General features: G+C 36.1%; 1 protein-coding gene across 1 annotated transcript in view; it reads right to left on the reverse strand.

Moving 5' to 3' along the window:
• The window catches only part of LOC108757900 (T-box transcription factor TBX20), a 70,366-nt gene that overhangs the window by 25,375 nt on the left and 29,561 nt on the right, over positions 1–15,430 (reverse strand). The window lies entirely within an intron of this gene.

Genomic DNA, 15,430 nt, shown 5'->3' on the forward strand with positions numbered 1-15,430 from the left:
CGCGAGGGAAAAAGGGAGAGTGCGTCGGTAGCCGGACTTATATATTATCGCTAATATGAAATATGGAGGCGGCTGCGGTGCCGCAACTGTTGAGACTTAACGGCTGCAGGTGGCCCGGCAGAGTCTTTGGGCATTTCGGGCCCTTCTCGCCGGCCCTGACTTTTAAGTCCCGTTTGCGCGACCGGCTTCGATCCTCGGTTATCCTTGGCTACGCATACATACATATGTGCGAGCAAACGGATGCGATGATCACGTATTATGTATATAAAAAAATATGTGTATGTATACAGGCTATTCCGTATAAAGACCGTATCAACGGGTATTAAGGGTAAAGTCCTGAGATTATTTTAAGACGAAAATCCTAATACCCCAAAAGTCGGGGCTATATATAGTTTTTGAATTGTAAGCATTTGAAGTTAGCGAATCATGATATTATCTGAAGTGCGTGTGTGTGTGTGGTTAGCATTTTGCGTTATATCACACTATAATCACACCCGAATGCGCGAACTTTAGGTACTCTCTAAATTTGAATCTGGATAGTCACTGATTACCCGGTGCCATACTGGATAATGAGTGAAGTTCAACTAAAAAAGACAGAAAGTTTGAGCATTATACACCTAAAATATTGATATTTGCAATTAATTTCAATCTTTTAATACCATATTCATTGAATTTATGCACTAAAACATGGTTAGTTAGATCACATAATAAAGGTTAGCTAGGTTAGGGATCTCACATTTCATTCACTGATTACCAGTGGCATATTTGGCACTGATATCAGCGATTATCCACTGATTCAGATTTAGAGAGTACAATTCGATAATTTTATATACTTATAATTCGAAATGATCTCAGAAATTTACCTTTAAGTGTTATTACAGTCTTTGCAATCACCCAGTATATTTCATATATATATATCATACATATAAATATATACGATCGAGTGCACACGAGTATGCATATCTGCGACACGGCCGTTCGATAAACCTGTCGTGCGTACGTCCGATCGGATAACTTATTCCGTCGAGCGCGACCAATTTGGAAACTCGATTATCTCGATTTTCCCGGGAAACATGTGTACGAACAATGCTTCATTCGACAAAATTGTCAACGAGCGATGAAAGGGAAACGTCGGCTCTACATCCGGAATCTCGATCTCCCGTTATCGCGAACTGTCATGAAAACGAATGTAGTCTCGTTTTTCCTATCTGATTTTATAATTCAGTTATAATCGATTCATAATTAACCCTTATGAAGTGTCTTCATGAGTATAAATTACATGTTTTTAAAGTTTATTTATTTTTTTTTCGTTACGCGGGATGCGGGAAGACGACGATTCGATGCGGGCTTGCGTTTTATTCCAGCAAATTGTGTGTCCGTAGGAGTTTACGACACATTGTAGATTACAATCGTAAGAACGTACCTCTCATCGATGGGACGTGTTCTTACAATCATCAATGTTCAAGACAAATACACAAATAACCATGCACGAATATACATTGTACCAGTGTCGAACACGAGGGAAAATTTACGATGTGCAGCTGACAGCTATGTGAAAATATCTATCGAATAAAATCAACTTTTCCACAAAGAGACGAAAAACATCTGATCTGCAGCGATAATTTTTATATAAAATATTTCACGTCTCGGAAGAAAATATTATTTCTATAAAATGTTCAAGCATCGAAGATACAATAAAATTAATATTTTACAAAATTTATAAAGAAGTAAAAATTAAATAAGTACATAAGACGAAACAAGATTACGCGGATTTTACAAAATTTCTGAATTATCAATTTAAAGATTTAAAAGGTAAAAGATTACAGATTTTATTGCTAAAAATTTACGTGATATCTAGTATAGTACGATTTATTGACAGTAAATAATTTAAATTTTAATATAAAGTTCAGGTAGGTTGGTCTTCGAGATTTCCTGTTTTTCCGCATCATCGAGTTTCTCGCGTAAAAACATTTTCAGGAAAAAAATATATCTCGCTTTGCGTGCCGTAAACGACGTGGATACTTTTTCTTCCAGTTCAATCGATTAGAGTCCATTTGTAATAATTAGCCACGAAAGGCTACCGAGAAACCGATCCGCTCTCCGACGTGATTTGCATGTGGCGATTTATCAAAGATCGCGTCATCCACGTAATACATGTTGATAGCGGCATTACACGGGCGATTTATTGGCATTTTTCTCCCCACGGATAGATAGCAATCACAACGGAATGCCAGGTCGATCGTTAATCCGAGTCTCAATTAATACAAACGTGTTTCTAAATATGTGTACTGTATATAATAGGTATAGATAAAGTGGAATATCCCGGCAGCGATTTTTGTACGAAAAATTAAAATTTAAATATCTCCGCGGAGATGAAAGGCAGAGATCAGTCACACAGCGGGGTTCGATGATTTAAAAGACTATAAATACCAGGATCTGATAAAAAAAATCAAGGATAAAAGATCCAAAAGTCTAACAAACTAAGGATTTGGTGATTTAAAGATTCAGACAGATGCGAAAAAATCCAAAGATCACGACTTTATTTTTAGGATTCAAATACTTAAAAGATTTTGTATAAAACGTATAAAATATTTTTTATCTTTACTCAAAAGTCCCGAAAATTCTCAAAATACAGGATTATTGTGCACGGTCAAATGAAAACGATGCTTTAGCGATTATGAAGCTGATTATAATCCGAATTCTCGCAAAATACGCAAAACGCCAAGAATCGCAGTAGGGACAAAAAGGATCCCACACTAATTATACCTAATATAGAAAATTGGATCTCATAGAAACAAAAGATGTCATAGAAACAAAGCTTAATAATAGATGGCTATGGATTTTTTAACTATGTATCAAAGATGCTCCACGAGTAAATTTTACTGTTGAGATACTATAACCGTATTTATAAGTATCTAAATTGTTAGATACTTTAACAAAATCATTCTTCCTGTGTATATATATCTCTTTCTCTCTCTCTCTCATTATCTAAAATATCGAATTAAAGAGAGATGCTGATACGGTCAGTTCTTTCTAACGAAGCACAAATGCTAAGATTAGAGAATGCGCTGTCTATATCTACCTATTACATCTATGATGAAACTAACTCATTTCATCAGGACTTAATTTCCCACATAATTAGTGCAGGATCCTCTCCGAGTATGTCACGAACAGAATAAATGACGGTCGTTTAAAGCGAGAAAATCGCGTTTAGGGTACAACCGGTGGTATCTACCAAGCGTGCTCACTTCGGTAACTTCGCATTAATATCACACACGCGATTCGCCGTGTGGTGCAAGTCGCACACTACCGGGCATATCTCGGGAGAAACCCGCGAGCTCTTCGGCTACCTGTCGCAAGTATTAAACCAGTTTCAAAAATATCGCCGGCGATCTCGCGGCCAGGCGAAAAACAAACGTCGCGTCGCGACGTCCAGAATATTCATACACACTCGCACGCGAGTGCTTGCCGCTTGGGATGCTCGCAAAAAGCGAGTTTGGTTGTGTCGTGACGATGGAAATCCTTCGTTTTCTTTTTCCTTCTTTCTCACTCTCAGAATCTCGCTCTTCCATTCCGTCCCGTTTCCTCTGCCTTTCCCTATCCTTCTTCCATGGACGCGCGGAGCAGGCTGTGGATTATCCGGATCCACACGCAGGATACCCACAATGTAAGCGTATATAATTACGCAAAGGCCGCGAATTATAGGCGTATTAATTAAACGGCCCAAGGGCGTAATTGAGCGAGGCCTCGCTCGCGGAGAGGTGTCCGATGCCACTTCATTGATTATAACGTGCGTTAAATTTGCGCCGTTTCGCAAATCGCATCGGTCTGTTGTGCGCTTCAAAATTCTTTCATCGACAATTTTTTTTCCATCTTATCGCGCTCCATAAAAACGCGACGATTCCTTTTTTTATTTAAACCAGCTGAGAATATCGCGCAAAAAAATATTCTCAGAAATTAGCGGATTTTGGAAAGGATTTCATTAATTAAGTTTACTTGAAGTAAACTTATCATCTCGCATCGGATTAATGGAAGAATTTAGGCCCTCATTGATTTCCGGATTGGATAACTGAAGATAAGAAAAAAAGGAGCAACATATTGCGTTATATACATAAAATGTCGTGTTGCTTCTTCTTTTCTTATATCTTATAAAGAATTAAAACTTATAAGATCAGAATACAGATATATCTTTGAGTACTGCATAAAGTATAAGAGACTTGACCAATCAGAGAAATTCTTCACTCAAAGAAAGGAAAGATTCTGATTGGTTGATCCTCTTATGCTTTATATATGAAGGTAGTTCAAAAAGTTCTTGGCCTGACACAGAAATGGCATCACAAATATCAGACAGATGCGTTTATTATTTTTTTTTCTGTTATATAAAACAAGCAACCTTTTGTTCCGTCATAACAATGCTCATATTTCTTTAATTGTAATCGCAAAATTGCATGAATTGGGCTTCGAATTAGTTCCGCTAAGATTGGCAAAGACTAATGTTTGTTTTTAAAAGAATAAAATATTGTGTTTCTTTCAAACATGTTTTAAACAGTATTACTGAAGTAATTAATAAAACTTACTTTAGATTTAGAGAAATTGTATTATACGGAATACGGTAAATAAGATAAATAATACAATATACGATAAATAAAAAGGTTAGAATATCATCGGATAAGTGTATCGGATTTAAAGGAGGCTATGTTGAAAAATAAAAAAAATTTTGTCAAAAATCATATGTTTTCTTTATCAGGCCAGAAATTTTTCGAACTACCCTCTTATCATGCATTTTGCAAAAATCTGTGTTCTCGCTGATAATTGAGCGAAACGTCAGATATTATCACACACATCGTTCGCACCGCGAAGCGTTGAAATAATGTTTCCGCTAGAATAACGTTTCCAACCGATAAAGATCCGAATTTAATTCCGCGAGAAACTGGCTCTCATCGAGGCAGGCACCGAGAAGTCGTTTTCCGAAGGTAGCAGCTTCATGGTGAGAGAGACGATCACATTGCGGTGTCCTGGAGCGTCCCTATTCGTTTCCTGCGCGTCGCCACGTGTGGGACAACTCGCCGCAACCTGTCGGGACAACAATCCGCTTCGCTCCGTTTGGCTCCTCCACGCGCGTCGTGTGCGTACCCCGACGTCAAGCATGAGTAGCGATATACGCACACGCGAAACATTACTCGCACGTTGCTTTCCTTTTCTTCGTTTTCTACATAACTTTTCGCTTAATTTATCAACCCCGCCGCTCGCACGGACATTCCCGCGGGAAGCCGAGGTAAGAAACCTAATATCTCGCCTTAAGCTAAAGGACTTACTCCTCGCGAGATCGTGAGAAGACTTTTCCCGAGCTCTAATTGTAAGATACTCTGCGAGATCGATCGCGTTTTTTCCCGCGAGTCAATCGTGAGCATAATTAAGAAGCCGATCGCTGCACTTATTCTACGCTGTTTCCTTTTTTCATCGTTTTTTAGATTTATCATCGAGCAATTATCGCCGAGTAATTAAACGCGCCTATATGTTTTTCAGTTAAATTATATTTGTATCGATTAAAGGAATTAATATATGATATTGCTTTTACTAACGAGCTGCGCGATAATTTTTTTGTTCAAGGATATTGACAATTTTATGTTACACCAGAATATACAGTGAACGTAAGAAGTATTCGTAAAAGTTTGATTAAAAAAATTTTATTTGTAGAAAATAAACATTAATTAGTAAATTATTAACAAGTACATTGGAATACATTCCTGATATAAATAAAAAAGTTTTGCAAAAATAACCTTATTCATGATTTTAGAAACTAAATTTTTCGATTGTATACCAATACTTGTGAGTTTAAACAATATAATTGTTTATTTTTGTTTATTATTATGATAAGATATTTTAATTATTATACATCTTTTTAGATAAAATAATTTTAAGAAATATACAGCCTATATTTTATTCTTTGTTAATAAATTGCTAATTAATTTACTTTCTAAACAATGTTCAAAAAATAATAATCAACAATTTAAACATAAACACTACAGACGTATTCATTACTTCATAAATAGATTATTAGATGCCTAACGAGCTGTGATATAATTTTTTCCATTCAAGAATGTCGACAATTTTATCTTATGCCAGAATATATACACATAAGAATAAATTAATTTCTACGCTTGTACATAAATAATTACATAATATTTATTACTTCATAAATAAATTATTAGATGCATTGAATATTATCGATTATTCAATTTCATAAATTTACATACCAATGTATTTGTAAGATTAGACATACATTAAATATACATTGCTGATATCCAAATAGCCTGCAAATTACTGCAGATTTTTAGACTTGTAAATTCATAAGTAGACATTCTTGAGTATCTTGAACCTCATATACTCGCAAGTGGCCGATTTGTCATTGTAAAATCAACTTGATCATAATAAGCTTCTCGCAATATTCAACAGAACTATTTAAATTGTGTACAATATGATGGGCACATCGTTGCCTTGGTACTTATTTATTAGCTGTTATTTATGTACTGCGGATTTGAATACACACCATGCCTGGCTCTCCGCGGTCGGCTCGTAAAAATTCCGTCGCTCGAAAATGACTTTCTCCTCCGTGGCAAGACCGCGAAAGGGATCGAAAAAAAAAGGAACGAGAGAAGGAGTGAAGGAAGAGATGGGGGCAGGTAACAACGCAAGTTTCGAGAAACGGCTGGTAGGACAATCCGCTACGTTTTCCCACCTGTCGATCAGCGTTGCACCGCGCGCACTTTATCCGCGTGTTTACCGAGCAACCGGTAATTACGGCAAATCCTTCTCGTTCACGATATTTCAAGGAGATTAACTTTACATCTCTCCCGCAGTAACTTCTTTTCCGCGCTCGGAGAAGTACCGGTTTCTTCAAAACTGTACGATGATATGGCACCGTTTATCGAGAGATAAAACTACCCGATATCTTCCGCATATGATGTGAACAGAAATCGTTAATACTAGCTGTCGTATCATGGTATTGTTCTTTGTTTCTTTTATTCTCACAATTACACTGAAAGAAAAAATTGGCTGCTGTAGCAAATTAGATGGTAAAATATGGCATAGCATTTTTAATTGGTTGCAGCAGCCAATTTTTGGTTGCATTAGCCTATTCGTAATATCAGTATAAAATTTCGATAGACTAACACGATCAAAAATTGGTTGTTGCAACCAATTAAAAATGCTGTGCGATATTCAGCCAATCTTTTCTTTCAATGTAGACGCACGTACTTTTAGTGTGCGAATTTTTAAAACGCTCTTATTCTTATTGATAAAAAGATCGAATCATGGTATGTCTTAATCAAGATTCGCATAAAAAAAAACAGAGTTTGCATTTATATTAGAAGTTTTATTTTTATATCAAGAATATGAGGAGAGAGAGAGCTGGTCTTTGGTCTTTACTTATCTGTGCTGTCATAAAACATGAGTGTAGCATGGCGCACGCCATGCTTGTAATGGAGGCGCTACGAATATGACCGGAAGTGGAGGATTAATCCTCACGTTTCTACGGTACAAAAACACGCATCGAACTGACTTACAGCTGCGCGAATAAATTCTAGATGAAAGAGCAGCCAACAAAAAATAACAGCAGTAACGGAAGCAAATAGCGGTAACTTTACTGGTAGAGTAAAAAAAATAGAAAAAAGTTGTAGAAATAAAAATAAATTGTACACGTGTCAATCGCGAATTTCGTCTTGAAAGAAAATGGGAAGACAAAGATTCGAATTCTCTAAATCTGAATCAGTGGATAATCACTGATTACCCAGAGGTCTACTTGGGCACTGGATGAAATTCAATTCACTGAGTGAAAAAGAAAGGGAGTTTTAGCATTATACCTATAATTAAAATACAGATATTTGCATTCCAGTTCCAATACTATATACGTTGAATTTATACACTAAAGCAAGGTTAACTAGATTAAGGGTTCCACATTTCATTGATTTTTTTAGTTGAATTTTACTATGAATTCACTGATTACCAGTGGCATAATTAGGACTGATCACTGTCAGTGATTATCCACTGATTCAGCTTTATGCCTGTTTTTACCAATGTAGTTTAACTTTAATCCTGGTTAGGTTAAATTAACTCTTCATCTTTTTCTAGTTCTAAGAATTAGAAAAAATGTTGAATAAATTGAACTCTCTCTCTCTCTCTGAGGTTAAAGTTAATCTACATTGGTAAAAAGGGGCATAAATCTGAAACAGTACAATTAACTCTTCATCTTTTTCTAGTTCTAAGAATTAGAAAAAATGTTGAATAAATTGAACTTTCTCTCTCTCTCTGAGGTTAAAGTTAATCTACATTGGTAAAAAGGGGCATAAATCTGAAACAGTGGCCAATCGCATAAATTTTACATTGATAGAAACGAGTATTAGAGAGAAGAGTTTGACGGGAGAAAACTCGCGCGCGCAGGTGGATGACCGCTTTTGGACCACCGTGTAGTAGCCGAGTCGCGCAGGCGGGGGTCTTATAATATCGCGTCATACGAAACGATGAAATAGTGGCCGTAGCGAAGGAATGTTCCCTACCACTCGAGTCGTCGAGTTGAGTTGACTGGCGCGTTGCGTGGTTCGCCCGGCTCGACCGACCGCTTTCAACCGGTGTGTCTGTTCTCCGTTCCTCGCCAGTGTTTCTCTGTGCGCGTACAGGGTGTTTGGCAATTGCCGGATACAACCGGAAAGGAATAACCGGGTTCCCCGTCACGAAGCTCGACTCGATCTCCCTTTTGATCTCCCTCCCTTCCCCTTGAGAGCAATCCTTTTCGTTTCTGTTTCTTTTTTTTTTCCCCTTTCCTTTCGAAGCCGACTGCACTTACGAATTGTTTCCGATCGCAGTTAACGCAAATCGACCGTGACGGGGAATCAAAACGTCTTTGAAAGGATTGTTACAAGAACGATTGAACCTCAAACATTTCGAAAAGCACGTCGGTCGTTAGGAATTATACTCGGTTTCTTAACCGAGAGGGTCCGCTCTCGGATCTACTTGTTATTTTATGCTTATTGACAGTTTATATTTGCGTATTCGCCCACTCGACACGGGGAGATTGTAGAATTCATATACTGACGCGTATTATGACTACTTTTACGAGCGATATCAATGAGCGAGCATCGCGACGAACATTACGATACTGGGCAGCGATACCACCATTAAAGATAACGCATGTGTAAAGCATTAAGTCGGGACAGCAATGTCCAGGCGAGAACTGTTAATAATCTTCTTCTCTCGTGTCTAATGTCATGTTGATTTATATAGAATACCACTAACTTTATTCAATTACATGAAGACTACGCGTGTCTTCAATGAAAGGATTATAAATGGAACAAAAGCGAGAAATCGCATTATAAAAGGAGGAAAATTTCGATTCTTTTAAATTTTCTACCTTTTCTGGAAAGGAGTGAAAGAATAAACGTTTGGTGTAAGAGATAATTAACTATTTCATGACAAAAGTATAATTCTGAAAACGCTATGTGAATGAAGTGTGTCAAAAGTTAAATTGAAAATTCATTGAAACATTTTTCTCAATGCGTCAAAAGCACAAGACAATCTTCTAGATTTTGAAGTTAACAAAGGCCTATACATGGCATTAATCTTTAAGTGGATAGATGGGGTAGCCCAGGTATTTTTTTTTTAAATCTTATTTTGAAAAACTCAGAAGTCTTGAAGTTTATTATTTTTACATGTCTCTCCTTCATAAAGATATAACTATTGTAAATTTAACTATAACATAATTTATTAGTAAAAAATATAGCCATAAAATAAATTTGTTTAAGTGTTTTGTGAGTATCTCATCTACCAACTTACGACTAAAGATATCTTTAGACCACCTACTGAAAAGTTAAATACATTTAGAAGGCGCGTTCGCTTCCTTCGCAATGACATTGAAGTACCGCGATCGCACGGTTACCGAGTCATCCGAGTAAATCGCGTAAAAGAGAAGAAGAGGAAAAAAAAGAATATTTGCAGCGAAGAGAGACAGGAAATCGCCCATCGTGATTATCATTTCTACGATTTATCCTTCACTCGCGGATAAAGCTCCGAAAAGCATTCATGCGCGCGTTTACACGCATCCTCCTCAGTCGTCGTGAGGGAGAGACATGCTGAGGCAAAGCCGAGAACCGTCTCGAGAGATTCAAAAGGTGCTCGACGGGGCCAGGCGTGGGCTACCCGTGATCATCATGACAAAAGCTCGGGGCAAACATCCGTTCAATTTATTAGCTTATAGGTAACGCCGTCTTCGTACTACCTACTATACACCACCTACGATACCAGCCACGGACCGCCTATAATACCCACAACATTATGGGCATGCTCCCAAGCTAGCACGAGGCCCCCCCCCCTTTTCTCCCTTCTTGTCACCCGGTGGCCCGCTGCACCCTCCTGAGGCGAACGATCCCGTTCTCCCCATAGAGTCCCAGTTTTTACGGTCACGAGAGACCTGTGACTTTTCCGGACCCCAGGGGTAGGAAGACTGTCGCAGCTTGTTCAAGGATTAACCCCCCCCTCCCCCCAACAATTTAATGACAGGTTTGCGATAAATACACTGACTTGTGAGAGAAAAATGTTTGGTATTTGTAACTATAATTACATATTACTATAATTATGATTATTACTACTGTAATAATAATAACAGTAATTATGTATATAGTTCTAGCAACAAATGTATATAGTTGGCAACCTAAAATGACTATATAATTATAATTATTATAACTATAAAATATAGTTGAAATTACCCCGTAAAAATGATTCAAGTGACTATAATTTTATAGTTATATTTTTTATACATAGTTACTGTTATTATTATTATAGCAGTAATAATCATATTATAGTAATATATAATTATAGTTACAAATACAAAAAATTTTTCTCTCAGTATAGGTAGCGTAAAGAAGAGAGAAAATAATTTTCTTTTTAAGAAAATGACCTTTTGTTGAGGAATTAATAATAAATTTTGAGTTATGTGCGACGATTAAAAACAAGAAGAATTCTCTGGTGATAATGTTATAATTTTGTTAATCATCAAAATAATTATACACAACACTGTAAAAAATTTTGATATTCTAGCAATCAGTTTGAATATCCTACATAATTATTTTCAGATCTGTATCTAATTAAATTTTTAGTAAAACAGTATTTTTCTTGCATTAAAAAAAGAGTTTGGTTATAGCTATCAAATATTGAATGAAATAATTTCAAATACATTAATATAACCAAAAATAATTTTACTTTTCTAAATGTTCAGTGATTATTACTGAATATTTGATTATATTATTATGATTGGTAATACTTACTAAATATTTAGAGAAGAGTAAAATTTGTTTTGGTTATATTAACCAAACATTTGATTAAAATTATTTCGTTAAACATTTGATAGTTGCTATTCTTTTTTCAGTGTGTAGAATAAATCAACTTGATAGATGTCTTTGAGATCTCAAGACGAGAATATAGGCGTATAAAATTATAATCTCAGAAATATCTTATTATCTTGTGTTAAGATTATTTTTATCGAGCATTACAAACATCATTGTTTTTAAGGGAACTCGATATGTCTTAGATTTAACAATCTCTCGTTTCTCGTTGGTATCTGAGCTATGCGGGATGCGTGAAAACACGTGTTTCCAATTAAGGAATAAAAGAGATATTTCAGGCTGAGGATTAACTTTTATCGAACGTTTACAACAGGACGCCAGAAGAGATAGCGGAATATTAAGTTTCGCGCGGTTTATCGCCAATCTCGCGGTAAAGGCAGAAATCGCGTCGTAAATTCGCGCATTTATTCTACGCGGTTTCGAGTTCCCACGTTAATAAGAAGGAAAACGCATCGAGACGAAATATCAATGTACATATCATTCATTCGCGAATTAAACCACACAACACCGCCAGCTTTGAAATTCGTCAAAATGTTTATTTCACACATTCGATCGTATCCTTAATATAATTGAGTGAGTATTGATGACTTCTACATGGAAAATGTAGAAACGTAATAAAAGGAAAGGTCCTTTGATGCAGATGTTTCGTATTTCATGCGCGCAACTGAAGCGATCAACAATCGCTACTTTGTATGGTGGAGGTTGATAAGAATGGATATAAAGAGAAACTGCGCTGTTGCTTAATTTAATGAAAAGTTCAATTTCACTCATCCGTTTAAATTACATTTTGTCCCTCCTATCTCGTAGGAGACAAAAGAGTATCGCTCAATTATAATCAAATTATGATTATGCGCATTACTTTCAATAAAAAAATTTATTTATCATGTGCTGCACAATATGGGAACCAAATGTTTTGTCACGAGAATCTCGTTTTGACCGAAAATCTTCAGAAAATGTCGAGGTTACAGTTTTTGAGTTATAAATGATTAAAGTTAATTAAAATTCAGACAATCAAGTTTGTCAAGTTTTTCAAGTTTGTTTTTTTCAATCGTAAAAGAATTTATAGATGTTACTTCATTGTTATCTTTTTTTAAAATGTTTACATCTCGAGAATAGTGAAGAATTATGTAATTTTAATTATGAAGAAAAGATAACATTTATTTTTATGTAATATTTTTTGTTGTGATTTAATTTGATTTTTTTAATTTATTAAAATTATAATTTATTTAATTTCCTTAGATATATATTGAATAAAAATTTGTAAATAAAAATAAATTAATTCCCATAAAAAGATTTTCGACCAAAACAGAAAAAGATAAACGTGATTCTTCAAATAAAAGGAGCATTGAAATTTTGGTATCACAATATTATTACAATTGATAAAAGTTTATTTGTTACCTATATAATTGCCTTTTAGATTATCATATCATAATTATTTAATTCTTTTTATATAAATACTTTTAACTACTTTTAAGGTATCAACGAAAGCAGTCTATTTGTTGATTGCATTTTAAGTTATTACGTAAGTTATATATTGACTCAATTCTATTTACATAATTATTTTTAAGTATGAAGGAAATTAGTACATTTATCAATTGTATTTTAGTTTATTCCACAAGTATTGTACTGGTTCAATTTTTTTATATAAATACTTTTAAGGTGTAATAAAACTTGCATTGTATGCATAATATTTTCAATTGATATGATTAAAACTACTTGTTTTCTAAGACTCAATTAACAACATTTCCTGTTGTAATTCCCGACTCCTGTTGCCAAGCGCTATTATTCCGCCTCTTTCCCATGAACTTCTAACTTTTCATTATCGCACGGCAACTTCGCGCCTGCGACGCCACTTTATCAGGAAAGGAGACGGCGTTTTATTATCGTACAGACTCGCGCGGCCTGAAATTTTCTTCTCAATATCAGCTTTATCGGCTCAACGACTTTGCACGTAAATGCTCGAAATTATAGTCGATCAACCGCGATTTCGCTTCGAAATTTTTATGAATCCTCACCGTGTAAACGCTCGCCCGTCTTTTTCTTCGTGGTTTACGTATTGCTACAAAATTCATCAAATTCTCCTCTCGAGTCACTTTCCGATTATCATATGCATAATTTTATAATAAATAAACTTTTTTCCGGTCACACCTTCGTTCTGGATGGAATACTTTTCCACGGATGCAATGGCGAGAAATTGGCTCGTCATCGATCGGCCAGCGACGACGGCGACAACGGCGAGGATGGAATATTATTCGTGGGCAACATCGACGCCCACGATTAACGACCTGCGCCGATAACCCATGGGCCCACGCTTCCACCCTGATGGGGTGTTGTCCCGACTCATTCGTTTTACGAGGCCATTTTCGGCGCGCGCGGCCACTCGAGGACTCGTCAATGATCACGCGAGCGCGAGAAAAGAGACTGAGGGAATTGATATGAGGGCGTGAAAAACGGCACTGCGAGGATCGTCAACGTTGTTGTGTTAAACAAATCCGTAGGTCGCTTGTTTAGTCGTCGGATTTACGAAGCCGTCGGTTCTTCGCGATGTCACCGCCCGCGAGAACGCTTAAATAGATTTTTATTTTAACAATAGTCTAATTTAACACACGCGAGTGAAAAATGCCATACTCGAGGCGGTTCTTCGTGCCTAATATTTCTTGCGAATTCATATAATTTTGAATTCGAATTGGAAATATAATATGTAATTAATTTCATTAGTACATTTTCACTTAATGTAGTATAATTTAAAACTTGACAAATTTAACTCCAAAACTGACACCAAAATCTGTGGCACAGTTACTGATGCTGGGTCTGTAAGACCCGTTTATGTTAATCAAGAGGTACTAATTTATGTTAGTCAAAAGGTACTAATTAGTTTCGAGGAAACAAAATGACACAACTCATATAAAAAAGAATGAATATTAAGTGTGTTTTAATAAGAATAATCCAAAAATTTGCAATGTAAAAAAATTAAATTGTTTGACATTTTTTACAGAGAGATTTATAATTGATTGGATTCACCCTTACAGAAATCTATAACTGATCAATTTATTACTGAAAAACAATAGGTGGTAAGGTGGTACAATTTCGAACATAGTATAATTCTGAGAACGATATACCTAGATTTAAATCCACTTTTCAAGATTCAAGGCTTCTTCCTAGCTTTTTAATACCCTTTAGTATCCTCCGCACAATGAGATCAAGGTTACCAAACTTAAACTTCGAAATTGGATCGAAATCTTATTTCGTTCAGAATTGTATCATATTCGAAACATGCTATTCTAATTGATTACTTATTCGTACTAAAAGTATTAAACAACAGTACTTTTACTACCTAAAATAAATAATTAATTATTGTATTTCGATATTAAATTGACCAATATTAGATTTCTGTAAGGGCATTAGTCAGTTCCGGGAGGTTAAAATTGAGCATTTAAAAAATAATAATCTCAAAATTTTCTTTGAAAATTAAGTCCTTCTAAATTAAAGTCTCTTTTACATTTTTTTAAGTCAAGGCATTTCTTTAAAATCTGAGTATAATCATCGTCGGTGTTATATTCGTGGATTATATATCTCCGGGGCGTAATCGAACGCGACGGGAAGAGGGTTCCCCGCGCCACGTAATAGCGGTAGCATGTCCAACGGTTCCGACATTTCGCGTCCGGCGGCCATTGTGCGCTAAACTCCGAAATAAAGGGGAGATACGCCGCGGCCCAGAAATTACGCATCCGCTGAAAGGCAGGCGCAAATTACAGAACGGCATAATGGCCGGGGTGCATGAAGCGCCTTATCGCCGACAATTTCTGCGCGCGGGCCGCCGCAGGAGGAGGAAAATCTCGCGCGCGAAATTATTCTACGTAGATTATATGGAGATCGGTGGTCGGTCTTACACGCTTCGTTGGCGACGCATAAATGTTTAACCGTTTTGACGCTGAACTGACTATGGATTGCATTGAGTGCGTGATAGATCTTTAAAAAAATCATCAATATTTGAATTGTATAAATTTCTTATTACAAGTAACCGTAAAATGAGTAAA

The sequence above is a fragment of the Trachymyrmex cornetzi genome, unplaced genomic scaffold (assembly GCF_001594075.2).
Source record: "Trachymyrmex cornetzi isolate Tcor2-1 unplaced genomic scaffold, Tcor1.1 scaffold147, whole genome shotgun sequence".
Taxonomy (NCBI): domain Eukaryota; kingdom Metazoa; phylum Arthropoda; class Insecta; order Hymenoptera; family Formicidae; genus Trachymyrmex; species Trachymyrmex cornetzi.